Below are 13,988 nucleotides of genomic sequence, written 5' to 3' on the forward strand. Positions count from 1 at the left end.
GGCCTCACCAGTGCCGAGTACAGGGGCGCGATCACTTCCCTACTCCTGCTGGCCACACTATTGCTGATACAGGCCAGGATGCCATTGGCCTTCTTGGCCGCCTGGGCACACTGCCGGCTCATGTTCAGCCAGCTGTCGACCAACACCCCCAGGTCCTTTTCCGCCAGGCAGCTTTCCAGCCACTCTTCCCCAAGCCTGTAGCGCTGCATGGGGTTGTTGTGACCCAAAGTGCAGGACCCGGCACTTGGCCTTGTTGAATCTCATACAATTGGCCTTGGCCCATCGATCCAGCCTGTCCAGATCCCTAGCAGAAGCCTGTTCAATGTATGAGAAACAAAGCATTTCCATAACTCCCAGGCTTTTCTGCTTATGCCCTGACTGGGGTCTGCCTCTCTGAATTAAGTCTATTCTGTGTCCAAAACCAACAAGCCAAGACATTTCTTGCATGCTGTGGCAAGCTGTCAATTTAATGGGAATCAACCCTTGTGACAGCAATCTCCAGTTTAAACCAGTTTCACAAGAGAGGTGGTGAAGGGCATACCTGATCATTAACCATTCACCTTGTCTCCAGTCTCTCCTTAGCTTCCTGCTGTGCATACAACTATGGAAAGAGCAAGTATGAGGAAGAGAGCTAAACCCAGCCCTTATCTTTTAGGTGGGTTTAACCTGCTCACCTCAGGCATTTATCTGCTGCACCTGTGCAATTGAGAACTCCTGTTGTTTATTCCTAAATAACCCATCTGCTTGTTGCTCGGAGTGATGGAAACGGCCATGGCTTTGTCATAAGATATGTGGGTATATGGAAGATACATGGAAAGCATTGCAGCAGCATCTTGTACTCCTGCTGTCCCTGCATCCCACCTAGAACTTTCCAACGTACAATTTGCTTTGTTCGGGTAGGGAGAGGGTCCAGTAAGGTGAGTGACCAAGGTCCTAGGCACTTAGGACATTTGAAATCATGAATCTGTGCTTTAGATAATAAGCCTCCTGCACAGGGAGAGTGTAAGAGTGAAAAAGGGTGGCAGTTTCTTAGATGCTACATAGGAGCAGAGAGTGCAGTTTCCTTAAGTTCAGAAGCTGGATTCCAGTATACAGACACAGGGAAGTTGTCCCTGGCTCGTGTTTTAAGTGACATAAAGCTTAGCCAGGTGGCCATGGGTTTCAGGGGAGTGAGGCAGAGAGTGTCTTGCAGGAAAATGCCTGAGGGAGCAAAGCCAATAGCTTACATTTATGTGTTGTTGATGGTATAACTGCAAAGAAAAACGGATCTCAGAAATGGTTAAGTACAGACTCTGGTTCTGCTGGGAGCAGGGTAGGAGAGGAGCTGCAGGAGGAGTCATTTCCCATAATCTGAAACAACACATACTTCCCAGTACTCGAAACAGGAGACCAGACAAGCCTCCAGCTTGCAATTACGGAGGCTGCGTGGCTACCCATAACAACAAGATTTTCACCGAGCACAGTCATGCCAGTGCATATGGTCATCTAGTTTGATGCACTTGGCAGGACGATGGGGTCCACCTTCTTGTACTGGCAGCAAGTAATGAAAGTGGGCATTGATGGTCCAAAAGGAGCAGGCATCCTGCCACCAACCTTTGAGGTGTGTTTATTCTGCCGTAACAGAGTCTCTGCTTCAGTTCTGTGTCCTGCCTCTTCTGGTGCTGTGATTTCTATTGTATGCTGTTTACAACAGCAGAAAATGTTTAGAACTGCATTTTGCAAAGTGGGCTGCATCGTTGCAACTGGTAGGGATGGTTGCTGTCAGGAGAGTTTCCCACTCTTCAAACACAACAGGAAAATAAAAGAATTGACGAGACAGGAATGAAGCAGATGGGGGAAAAAAAAGAAAAAAAAAGGAGAAAATTAGCCTCCTGTGTTTCTTCATATTTCCTTTCCTGTGAACCATTACTGCTGAACCGCAAAAGAGGAAACAAATTTACAGATTGGACTTCACTACTGAGAGATGTGAAGCCACCACATTGAAGATGGTCATTTAAACAACCACCCTGGTGAAAGTTTCATTTTCCATGAGGATTGATTTCTTGGGATCATGCTAACTGCAGGTTGAAATTGTTAGGAGAATCCAGATGCTCCTTTTCCCCCAGAGTTCTGGATGTCCCTGAACTGGCAACAGAAAAATGAGGTGTCAGCAGCTCTTTTGCTTGTTTGTTTCCTTACTTGCTGCCCTAAAAATATGTGAGCTTTAAATAAACAGGGAATAATATCTGCCAACTGTGCAGAGTGGAGAAAATAATGTCTTGCTGAAGAAATTCACACGATTCTTTGAAGACAATTCTTTGTAACTGTTTTCCTTGCTTTGAAGCAGACCATAATTTTCTTCCACCTGTGCCATTTTTGGGTGCATTTGTTTTGTGTTCGCACAACAGGCAGGAGCTCGCCCTCTTCCACCTGCTCCTCTGTGGCGGGTCGGACACTTGCTTGGCATGCAGGATGAAGCCAGTGTGGAGCCTTGTCACTGAAACTACCAGTGGTAGCTCCTCCAGCATCGTGCTGCCCATTTCCTTGAGGGTCACAAGATCCCCATTGGGTTTTTTGTTGAGCTGGCAATTTTTTTGTTTTTCCCACCATGTTCTTCTGGATACCTGCACCATAAGCCTTAGCCTCCTGTCAGGTCTGGCCATATATTTTCCCAGTGAGGTCAATCAAATAGCATTTAGTTTCTGTGCTGCTCCATGGAGTGCTCTCTGCACATGTCTGAGCTGACTTTAGACCAAAGAAATCAGGTGCTTCTGCCAGTGCAAGGGGAGCAGAGGGCTTTACCAAGTCCTCTTTTTTGGGGGGGGCTTTACTGCCCCAAGGATTTACATGGCTTTAGAAGTGCATGTTTCTTCTCAGTTATGACTCTGTGAGCTAAATAATCTCTATATCACTTCCACACTGTGCAGGCAGATTTCTAAACAAGAAGGAAAATGGTTTTGTAATGGAAAATTGAAGTATTCTGTGACTGCAGTGTCAAAGAGAAGCATTTTTATATAACTTTTTTTTTCCAAGGTCTTATGTTTGCTTTGGGTTTTTTGGGGTTTTTTTATTGGTTTGTGGTTATTTGGGTTTTTTTGACTGGAGCAGTTTGACAAGTCTGACACTAAACTGTAGGTTATTTTGACCAAATGTAACACAAGATTCAGACAAAAACTGCAGCACCCCTTCTCTGATGAATGAAAAATCAGTGGTGTTAGGATGAGCAGGAGAGGAAGACAAGCATACAAAAACTTAACAAAGTACCTCTACACCCTGAAAACCATCTGTGGTTCAGGGGTTTCCTGAACCAGATGTAATTTCAGTTTGTGTAGCAACCCTCACAGTATTCTTTCCCTCTGGTGGTTCAGATGAATCATCATTCAGATGATTCAGGAAACCCCTGAACCAGATGTAATTTCAGTTTGTGTAGCAACCCTCACAGTATTCTTTCCCTCTGACTGTCCCCAGGGTCCCCTGGGAACCCCAACACCTTCTAGCACTCACAGTATCCCGAGACAGGGATTTCCACAGCAGACCCATGCCTTGGCTTCAAAACTGCCCCGTCCGGTTTCACTTGATGCCCCTTTTTTTCTTACAGTGGAATACAGAGTGAGCAGTAGATGCCCACTGGCTGTCTCCATGCCACCACTCATGATTTTACAGATCTCCGTTTTGTCCTCCCAACACCTCTCTCTCTTCCAAGCGAATGGGGTCTTACTGATTATCTGATATATTTGTTTTTTAGCAACAGAAAAGTGGCATTGGCCACCTTTAGTGCTAAGCAGGAATTACTTCCTTTCCGAAATCAAGCTTCTTAGAAAAGGAAATAAATTTATAGTTTCCATGTTGCACACCCATGTGTGAATGCCTGAGTACAAATCTCATTTTTCATTGAAGAGGATTCAAGGTGTGAGTAACCTTGCCATTTGACTTATGTTCTTTTCCCATCATTTTGGTCTGAGTAAAAAATTCACGGACTTTCACATTTTCCTTGTATTTTTTGGTGAAGGGAGGGATGTAAGGTTTGAATCTTATTTTACTTGTGAACATCCCAAATACTCAGAGCATTCTCACAAATGGTACTCCTCTGCCACTTTGGAAAGGTAACCATCTGTGATGAGTATCTGTATTCTTTAAAAAGCAGCACACCTCAGATAGATACAAATCTTTTCTTTTAAACCTACCACATTCATAGTAAAACTGGCTTTAGTGCTTGTCTTCTCCACCTTTTTTTAACCTAGTTTCTATAATCCCTTCAGTTCTTGAAAAAAACCCCAACACTTGGTGTCCACAGAATAGCTTCAAGGTGTGCGTGGGTGTTTGACATCCCAGCTGACAGTTTTCACTACCCCCCTCAAAAGGTGCAAGAACTGTACAAAATACGGTCATCTTGCATATACCCAAGCATCCTCCTGGCTCCTGCCTTCCCCCTGTGGCTTGAGCTCCACGCATCCTGGCCCGCGGGAGGAGATCAGGGATGTTCTTGGGGTTACTTCTTGGGGGTGATTAGTGTTAATTGCTAATTGAAGCAGTGATGGATTACTCCCTGCATTGTAGGAAAAAAGATGACATACGTTTAACTGAAGCTGTCCAGAGTGAACCTGTTTGTTTAAAGCAAGCACTTTATTTTCTTGGTGCCAGGACCCTTAGTAAATTAGTAACTTAACACGCATACTTGGAAAAAAGATATCTATAAGTAGATGAACAGAGTAATGAGGAACATTTACTGGCTTCAACATAGAAAAGTGCCTTAACAAATCCTTGGGTGTAAGCATGTGCTTTACATCCCAGTGTTTTCAGTAAAGTCCTGAATCGGGACCTTGCTTAAGTGGGGGCTGGTTTCATCTACTGAATGTCTAAAATCCTTGACATGCTGATTTTGGTGGGATTTTTGTCAGCCAGTCCAGTCTTCTACCACATTTTTTCAGAACATACCCATATAAACCAGGAACACATACAGTCACAACCTTCAGTGACTGGGGGAAGCCTAAACTGAATGTGATCTAGTGATCTGAAGGTGAAACATCCTGGTAGCTAATTACCAATGCTGCGATTCACGCAATCTTCAGAGAAAAAAAAATACTTTTGCTGTCATACTCCTCAGCCATAGCTGTGGTACAAAGTCAGAGGGTAGAGGCATGCAGTCAGGCTGCCTGAAAGCCAGTGAAATGGAAACCTGAGCAATATTCCAATTTAACTCCACAGAAGCCCACTTGTTAGTAAGTAGTTCAACTATTTTAGTCCCTGCTGTGTTGCTGCCTACAGGGAAAATACTCTAAGTGCTTTCCCTTTCTCACAAAGAAAAGAAGTTTCCATCTATGTTTTATAAGGCTGTCTTGTCACATCCATTATATAGCATCACACAACCAGCCAGAGAAGGTACTGTGGTGATTTCCATCATGTGTTTTAGCGAGAAGGTTTTTGGGAAAAGTAGAATACATATATATATATATATATATATATAAAAACATATGTATGTATATACACACATATAAATGTAGGTCAGTTAACTGTGAAGATGTAGGTGCCTTATGCTGGCCTATGGAGTGTCAGATGTGGGGTCTTAATGCCTACATATGTGAAATCCAAACATTCTGTCATCTGGCCAGCTTGGCACAAACAGGGCAGAATTATCCTTACTCTGAGAATATTAGGCCATTAACTGGAATGGCTTTTAGAACTACTTTATTCTAGTCCATGGCTGACCAGCTATTTGAGGAAATAGCAAAGAACAAATTCTGTTTTTCAATCTCCAAAGTACACCGTTAGTATCACAGAATGAAGAAAATGGCAAGAGACATCCCTGAACAATGTTGGGGTTTTTTAACCCCTGAGCCATCCAATATCCTTTTCCATTCAAAAATGCAAAGGGGAGATGGGGATTGGAGGAGTGATAGGAGAGATGATCCACAGACCATCAATTTTATATAAGGAAGGATTTTTAAAGGTGCATGCATAAATTTTGTATGCCTGTATGTGCACAAATGCAAACTATCTTCTGTGTGTACAGTGCAGTGAGATGTCAAGTTTTCAGCTGAAGACAGGCACCATTTGTGACATTTTATTTATCCAAAAAGCCAATTTTCCTATTCCAAAGTAACTTCAGCAGGGTATTTTTGTTCAGCAGTAATATTCTTACATACTTCAGACCATGGGGAGTGTGTGTGTGTAGATGTAGATATACACAAAAAATCAACATGTAAGAGTGTGCAGTGTATTACAGAACTGCTTGACATATGCATCATTTGACTACTTTGCCTCTTCTGGGTTCATTACTCCAGTCCTCCCATCACTTTTATGATGTCTTATTCTTCAGAAGGAGCGGTCCAGACAGTTACCTAGCTCCATGGTTTGCTTTGTTTTGAGTGAGCCTGGCATTTAAAAAAAAAAAAAAAGTTTCTTGATCTTCTTTGTAAATGTAATGCTTTCACTCAAAGTGCCCTGGCTTGAGGTCCAATATAAACACAATTAATTTCTGCATAGGCAGCATCTTATCGTATGCTCCTTGGGGATGAGGCATGAAGGTTTGAAATCCCTGGAAAGCAGAGAACTCCCAGGGCATCAGTAGGGCACCTAGAAATGAGACAGAAAAATTACTTTGGGGACTTAAGGAATCTCCATATGTCTTCAAGCCCAACCTTACAGCTACTGAAATATTTAAATAAAAAAACCATGCTTTCACAGGTAGAGAATAAAAACTGTTGTTCCAGTAAAAACTGAGGCTGGTATGCTTATTTGACTGCCTCCATTTACTACTCAGTATTTCTGTCTTGGCTGCAAAATCTAAAATGAGGAAAGACCTCCAGGAGAGGGAACCTGATCCGGGCTGGGGATGGGTGAGGAGAAATGCTCCCGGCAAGGTGCAGAAGACTGACGAAAGGCAAACAGTTGATCCTTCGTAAGAGGAAGGTGTTGCAGAGGAGAAAAGCAGGTCGTTCTCGTCTTGAAACACCTGAGTCTGCTGCCTGCTGAAGGGAGCAGCCTGGGCACGGATGAGTGGCCATGTTTGTGAACGTGACCGTGAATACCCTCAGCTGTGGAAATGACCGTGCCGTCCTTGGTGCCACTCAGTCAGCCCAGCTTCTGGGAGCCGGTAAGGGCCAGCTGCTAGTGTGTGCTGGTGGCTTGAATTTTAAACAAAGCCAGCTGGGGGGTTAACCAACCCATTTGCTTTGCAGGTAAACCCCGTGCAACCTGTCTGAAACACCTTCTCCCCATTGAGCCCGGGGAAAGCCTTACCACCAACCTCGCCGGGATAAAACATGGTCTGCAACCCGGCTCCCTTCCTCTGTGATGCCACCCACTGCTTTTGTGTCACCTTACTGTCACACAATTCCACCACGCAATCCGTATTTTTGGCCCGGCATCTCAAATGCAAAAGCACATCTTTGTCCCTTTAACTTCTCTCTCCACTGTTATGCCTGTTTTCTCCCCTCCTCTGGGACTGTGCACTCTGTTGCTGCTCCAGCTGCCGGGAGCGAGCAAGGAGAATTTCTCCTGCTGGTGAGCAACCGGCTAGTCTGGGGCTGGCGTCTTCCCAGGACGCTGCTGTTTGCATACCAGCAGGCAGAGGAGCAGGTGAAATGGGACTGGTGACATCTGTACAGATGCGTTTGACTGCTTACATGCTCTTACGAATCTGCTACTCTTAAAGCCTCCGTTTCTCTGACGAGATCTCTCTCTCTCTCTCTCTCTCTCTCTCTCTCTCTCTCTCTCTCTCTCTCTCTCTCTCTCTCTCTCTCTCTCTCTCTCTCTCAAATTATTTTTCCATCAAATTATTTTTCCAAGGAGAAAAGGAAAAGGCAGACAGAAATAGAAGGCAAGAGACAACAGCTTGAGGACCAGATACTTCAGCTGCAGCATTTCAAGGTAAGGGACTGATGCCAGAAACGATGGATTGACTAAATCTGTTCATTATTAGACATGCAGATCACACGTCTGAAAGCTGGGAAGAGCCCACTCCGACATGAAGCAGCTTTCACTGCCGGAGCCTATCTCTTGCAGTGATCATGTCCTGCCTGCTTTTCATTCTGTGTGTTTCATGCACAGGACCATGTTGCAGAAATGGCTTAGGAGCATGGAGTCAGGAGGGTGTGAGCACAGGCAGCACGGCAGTGCTGTTATTATTAAACACTGTTATTTATTATACATAATGATAAGACACTAATCGCTGTGGATTGGGTGTGCACTGCATGGCTTCAGTGAGCACTTTCTGCCTGCAGAGCTGCATTGGATTTTTCTGGTGCCTGTCATTAGGTTTTGTGTGTGTGTGTGTGTGTTGCAGAGGGGCTGTTAGTTAGCATGCATGTGTGTGTGTAAAGCTTTAATTGTAGGATGAAGTTATTAGGCATACATGGCATAATAAAATAGGCATGTATGCACATGCAGGGAGGGTGTTAATGCATATGTGCATGTCTACGTGGAGAGGCGCCTTGATATTTAACAGGGTGCCAAGCATCCCCAGTCCCTGTTGGACTCCATGACAGCTGCAGATAGCATCGTTCGAAAGCCATCCTGGTTATTTCTATCATTTATCCTTCCTGTCAGTAGCAGAGTTTGTCTTTACATTTGTGCATAGCGAAGAGAAGAACAAAAACGTATGTGTGATCTTTTTGTAACCAGTGCGCATTTGTGGGTCAATCATTAGATTGGTTCAGGGCCCAAGGAATTTCAGTGATTAAAATACCTGAGAAAGATGATCGGGACTGGTCAGTTTGTCCTTGCAGCAAGTGAGCTGGGCTGTGTTTTTAAAAATAAGATCTTTAGGTTGCCTGTGCGACAGTATGTGTGTGCATGTGTGTGTGTGTGAACAGTGCACCTGCGTGGGGAGATGGTGCGCAAAATATCTTCTCTGCCCACACATGCACTCAAAGACCAGACTTCAAGTTATGCTACAGAGAGGATCCTTCTCCTGCCTCTCCAAGCCCCTGCCACCATGTTCTATAAACTATTCCTCATTTTCTGGTAAACATGAGGCAGTTAAGCCCAAGTAATTGATTGCAGCCTACACAAATGCTCCATCAGGTTCACCATAATTCTGTGGATGTCACACATTGTCTTTGGTGTTATCAGTCAATGATGTGATTGCATTTCTGTGGGGCAACAGGAGTTGCCATTTCATTCAGGCTGACATTGACTACAGGCAAGGGAGAATTTCTCCTGACAGCCGTACGTTGATGCAGCAGGGCAGTAAGATGCCTTTCTAGTGCCTTCATGATGCTTGCTTTTTTTCTTTTTGCTGCAAAGCTGAGGACTTCCTTTATCATGTTAACTGTTTCCAAGCTAACTGAATTATGCTTTTTCATTAATTTCTTTAAGCAGAGCCTTTTGGAAAGCCAATTCTGCCAATTCTTTACTTCATCTGATTTATTTTAATATAGCTGTTGCTAAACTGAATTTTATCATCATCCATAGGGAAAAGTAAAACATCTCAAGGTGGTGCAGTGGGGTCAGCCCCTCAGCTGGTGTAAACTGGCACTGACTTCAGCCCTGCTACACGGATTGCCACTAGTGGAGGTTGAGTCTTGCTGCATGGATTTCTTGAGTGACACACATGAAAATTAACTATTTCCCTTTATTATTTAGCTCACAGCCTGGAGCAAGAGCAGTAATCATACAGGAAGCTAAGGGGAGATCAGGGCACAGAAATTTAAAATGGCAGCTTTCTCAGCTAAAAGCACAGCCAGACTTAAGGTCTGTAATGCTGTGTGTGAGGATGAGCATCAAGATACGATAGGAGCTTCTCTACCTCTTCATTCAGTGGCATCAATTGTCATCAGAGGAGAAGTGTGTTGCTTTTACTGGAGTGGCCATGGTGACTGCTGCTCCAGGAGCTGCCTGTACCACCTCACTGTACCACCAAACAACTGTCTGCTGGGAGACCTGGATGAGGTGATGGCAGAGGTCGATCTGGGATTGCAGAGTTCATCCGCATTGCTGCTAGGCCCTTCCTAAACAGAAGGAGGGCAGCTACTCCCAGGCTCAAAAAAAAAAAAAAAAAAAAAAAGAAAAGAAGAAGAAAATAGAGGCACTGGCTGAGCTTATTTCCCTTTCTCTGTGGAGACAGACCAAGTGAACTGCATTTTCTTTTCATGCTTTGTTCAGTATTCTGGCTGCTTAGTGGGATGCTGATCAAAATGGTATTTGGCTTGCCAGGCTGCTTTGTTCATTTGAAAATCTGTGTATCCTCCCCCCACCTCCCCAAGGCTCTCCCTCACCTCACCCTGGTTGCTCTGAGCCTCTGCAAGCCAGGGGCTCCAAGTCTGCTATGAATATAGTCCCCCAGTCTGATACGGCCCCCCAGTCTGGCTCACACAGCCCAAAATAAGTACATCCGTTCTCCTTCAGAAGTGCTACGTAGAACATGGTTCATTCCCTGAATTATGTGGATTTCAACTAATTCTGTGCAAGACACAAATCCAGATCAAAAAAAAACAGGCTTGCCTGGGAAGCCCATGTATTTACTCAAAATGCTGTGAGGTTGTTGATGTCAGTGTAGAGTGTAAGGACTTCATATCAGTGTTCAGTAAAATCTGCTGTGGAGAAACCTTTGAAAATAATATCTAGGTTAATCCTGTGTCTGCAGTATCTGGGCTGATCCCACAAGCATAACAGCTTGAGTTCACCCAAAGACATTCATGCCAGGATTCAATGGGTTTGGTTCATTTCTGTATGAACTGCCAGAGTAATTTTATTTTAAAAATACACTGTGTAAAATAGCATGTTTGGTTACCTAATAAAGGTTCTGGAAGCTACAGGCATTATGTAAATTTCAGACAATTTTATTCACATAGGAAAAATATCTAATATAAATAGTTTATTGCAAATGTTTATGCTGCATTACCTACAGCTTCCAAGTTGCTGATGCCAATTAGACCCCTGGCAAAATGACTTAACTCTACTACCCGTTCATTCATTTTTCCCTTATTATGTACCTGGCTGAAAATAAGGGAACGGTGGCTGCTGCCCCGTTGTTTTAGGCAGAACAGCCCATCAAACGCTAGAGTTAGTAAATGTCAGCACTGAACGTGGACGAGACTTTGGCAACACGTTTTGCAAAGGCTCCTGAGAATGAGGCCAATGGCTTTATGGCGGAGGACACCAGGACAAAAACGTGGCTCAGCTATTAATGGTATGTGTGAGTTTCTGAGTTAATCAAGAGAAACCCTCCAAGTGTGAAAGTCTGGACTAGGAGAGAGTCTGGAGTAGTGTAGGCTTTAAAAACTGAATTCCCTCATTGCTGACAGTGAAAGCCGTACCACCTCTTCTGTGAATCACTAGGAAGTAGGGACACTGGTGGGCATGGAGCATCCACGTGGTACTTCAGGGCCATTGGGGCACTCCATTGAAGGCAGGAGGTTTATTTGTCTACGTTACAATCAGATGCTTCATTGGAAAGGCCCTTGGTGTTGGAAAAGGTATAAAGGTGCTTTGAAGCCCCATTTTTTGAGACTGAACATGCTGGTTTGTTCTAATAAGAGGCAATTTACAACAGCTCTCCTTATCTCCCACCTACTTTAATCTTTAATACCAAAATAATTCTTTCATATAACACAAGATGTGTTTTGTTTTGTTTTTTAACAGTAGATAGAGTTCAAACTTCACGCATTGGCAGTTCATTGGCCGTACTCTTACAAATGGGGCTTGCCACATCCGTGGGAACTGGAGGTGTTACCAGCTTCTATAGTTTGAAATCAGAAAAGTGGGAAAAATTCACCTTACGCAAACACACTGTCTGCAGTATCCATCAACATGATGTGGTTTCCTGAGGAGGACAATAATTGATTTTGGTTGATTAGTTGCACTGGAAATAAAACCTACAAGCAACAGCTGCTTTTAAGAACTTGTTCAGCTAGGCAGCAGTTGGGCGGGCCCATTTTAATAGAGATGTTTACTATTTCAAATAAACTCTAGGGTAGAAGTGTTTCTTCCAAGATCTGGCTGCCTCTGTAGTTAGTTGAACAGAATTTCTATAATTGTTTACTGTAGCTCTGTTTGGTGGTGGCTGGTAATAAAATAAACCACACAAAACCTCCTAATTGAATGAAAAATGACTTCTCTGCTGTTACTTTAACTATTACAGTAAATCCATTTACCACAGTTATTTTATTTCTGGAGTGGTATAAATATTAGGGACCTATTTCTGTTAACATCTGCTTCTTAAAGACTGCAGTTCATGAACACTTAATCTATAACATAATTACATCTTTACTCTGAAGGAAAGGAAAGCCTTTTTATGTTATAGAGATTTTGTTAGGGTATGGCTTTAGCTGAAACTATCATATCTATAAATAAATTTTAATTTTATTATTCCAGAGTTATATTGCTATCCTCAACTTATAGTAGTCTTAAAATAACTGCTGTCAGAGAATATAAATAGATATATCTGTCTATCCATACATATATATATGCGCAACAGTGTGGAAAAACAGAGATAACTTTTGTGAATGAAGGAATCTTGTTATTCCTTTATGTTGAATCCCTTTATGGTTTTCAAGTAAATTAACCCTTAAGCTGAATGGAGACTCAGTCAAGCACACAAAAAAAGTTTGATGATGTCATGGACGGTCTCCATTCTCTACAGGGTCAGTGCAATAGCCCCCAAAACCTATTCTTATTAATAGTCGAGCACTCTCTGGTATGTGATATCTGCTATGATAGTCCCGGGCTGACCCTCTGTTTTTAATGTACTGGAGCCCACTGCACCTGGAAGGTCCTGCCATCTCCATTTCCCAACTGCAGTTCTGGGGCATGGAGAGGCTAAGAGCTAATTTGGAGAGAAATTTCCATTTCCAGAGCATAGGAGAGCCCCATTCGTCCCTTTCTGTGCATTAGCATCTTTGGGCTGATGCCCACCTTACCCTGGGAAGCTTGCCTCCCACCAGGATTTAAGCCGAGAAGTGAAAGGCTCTCTGCCTCTCTGCTAACCTGTTTTACGATCCAGAAGAGAAATCCAGATTCGTTAGGCCAGAAAGGGAGTGGGACAGGGAATAGGACTGCACAGCCTAAGGATTTAGGGCACTTGCTCTTTCTGAATTGCTTACAGAGTATGAAACCTTAGGATATCCTTGCCGGGAAGTAGCGTTTGGAAAGGAGGGATTTCAAAAATCCTTTTATGTTTTCTTTTCAAGTAATCAGAAAACAAAATATCTATCCCCAGATAAAATCTTTTAACCATAATAGAATAGTTTCTCCAGGCCAGCTACACAAATTGACTACCCCAATGAGATGAAAGCTTTAGTCCTTTAACACATTTCTTATCTGCTTGCATGTCATTGCCACGCAGCTGAATATACTGTAATTATCCTGGTATAATCCCTCTGCGAGAAGGCTTTTATTCAGGAAAAAGGTATTGTTGTGTGACTTGTACTTTGAACTGGGGCACAGTTATCCTGGGATGACCATGTAAGTAAGCGTCCCCATACAGGGAGGGCTTCCTTGAAACCCATCAAAATTGCCACTCACATTTCCATTGGTAACAAGGTCCTTCGAGCAGGTCACTGCCACTCCGGCAGTTTTTGTTTTAGCCAGACTGTGTCAAAGTAGCTCGAGGATGTTTACAGCTTGCTTCAACCCCAGCCCCTCCTAATGGCCTGATAAGTGCTCAAAAATGTATTCACATGACCTGAATCCAGCTTTTTAAAACAATGACTATAAGAACTTTTAAGACCAGAAAAGAAAGGAATCCCTGAAAAATAGCTTTTCTTTTTGCCTCTTTTGACTGATGTGTGTTTGTGGGAAGGAGTGATAAACTGAAGCTAAGGACAGACTGAATGTAGAGAGGCAATTATTCTTTCAGAAGATGATAATAGTAAAAGCAACTGTGGCTGTGTAGTAATGATGATAACTTGCAAAGCCTGTTTGTTTTGGGCGGAGAGAGTTGCCAGTTTTTGAAATCTCAGATTGTTAACTATTCCAAAAAGAGTTGTTGTTGTTGTTGTTGTTGTTATTGTTGTTGTTGTTGTTATTGTTGTTGTTGTTGTTATTGTTGTTGTTGTTGTTATTGTTGT

Source organism: Aptenodytes forsteri, unplaced genomic scaffold, assembly GCF_000699145.1.
Source record: "Aptenodytes forsteri isolate BGI_AS27 unplaced genomic scaffold, ASM69914v1 Scaffold211, whole genome shotgun sequence".
Taxonomy (NCBI): Eukaryota; Metazoa; Chordata; class Aves; order Sphenisciformes; family Spheniscidae; genus Aptenodytes; species Aptenodytes forsteri.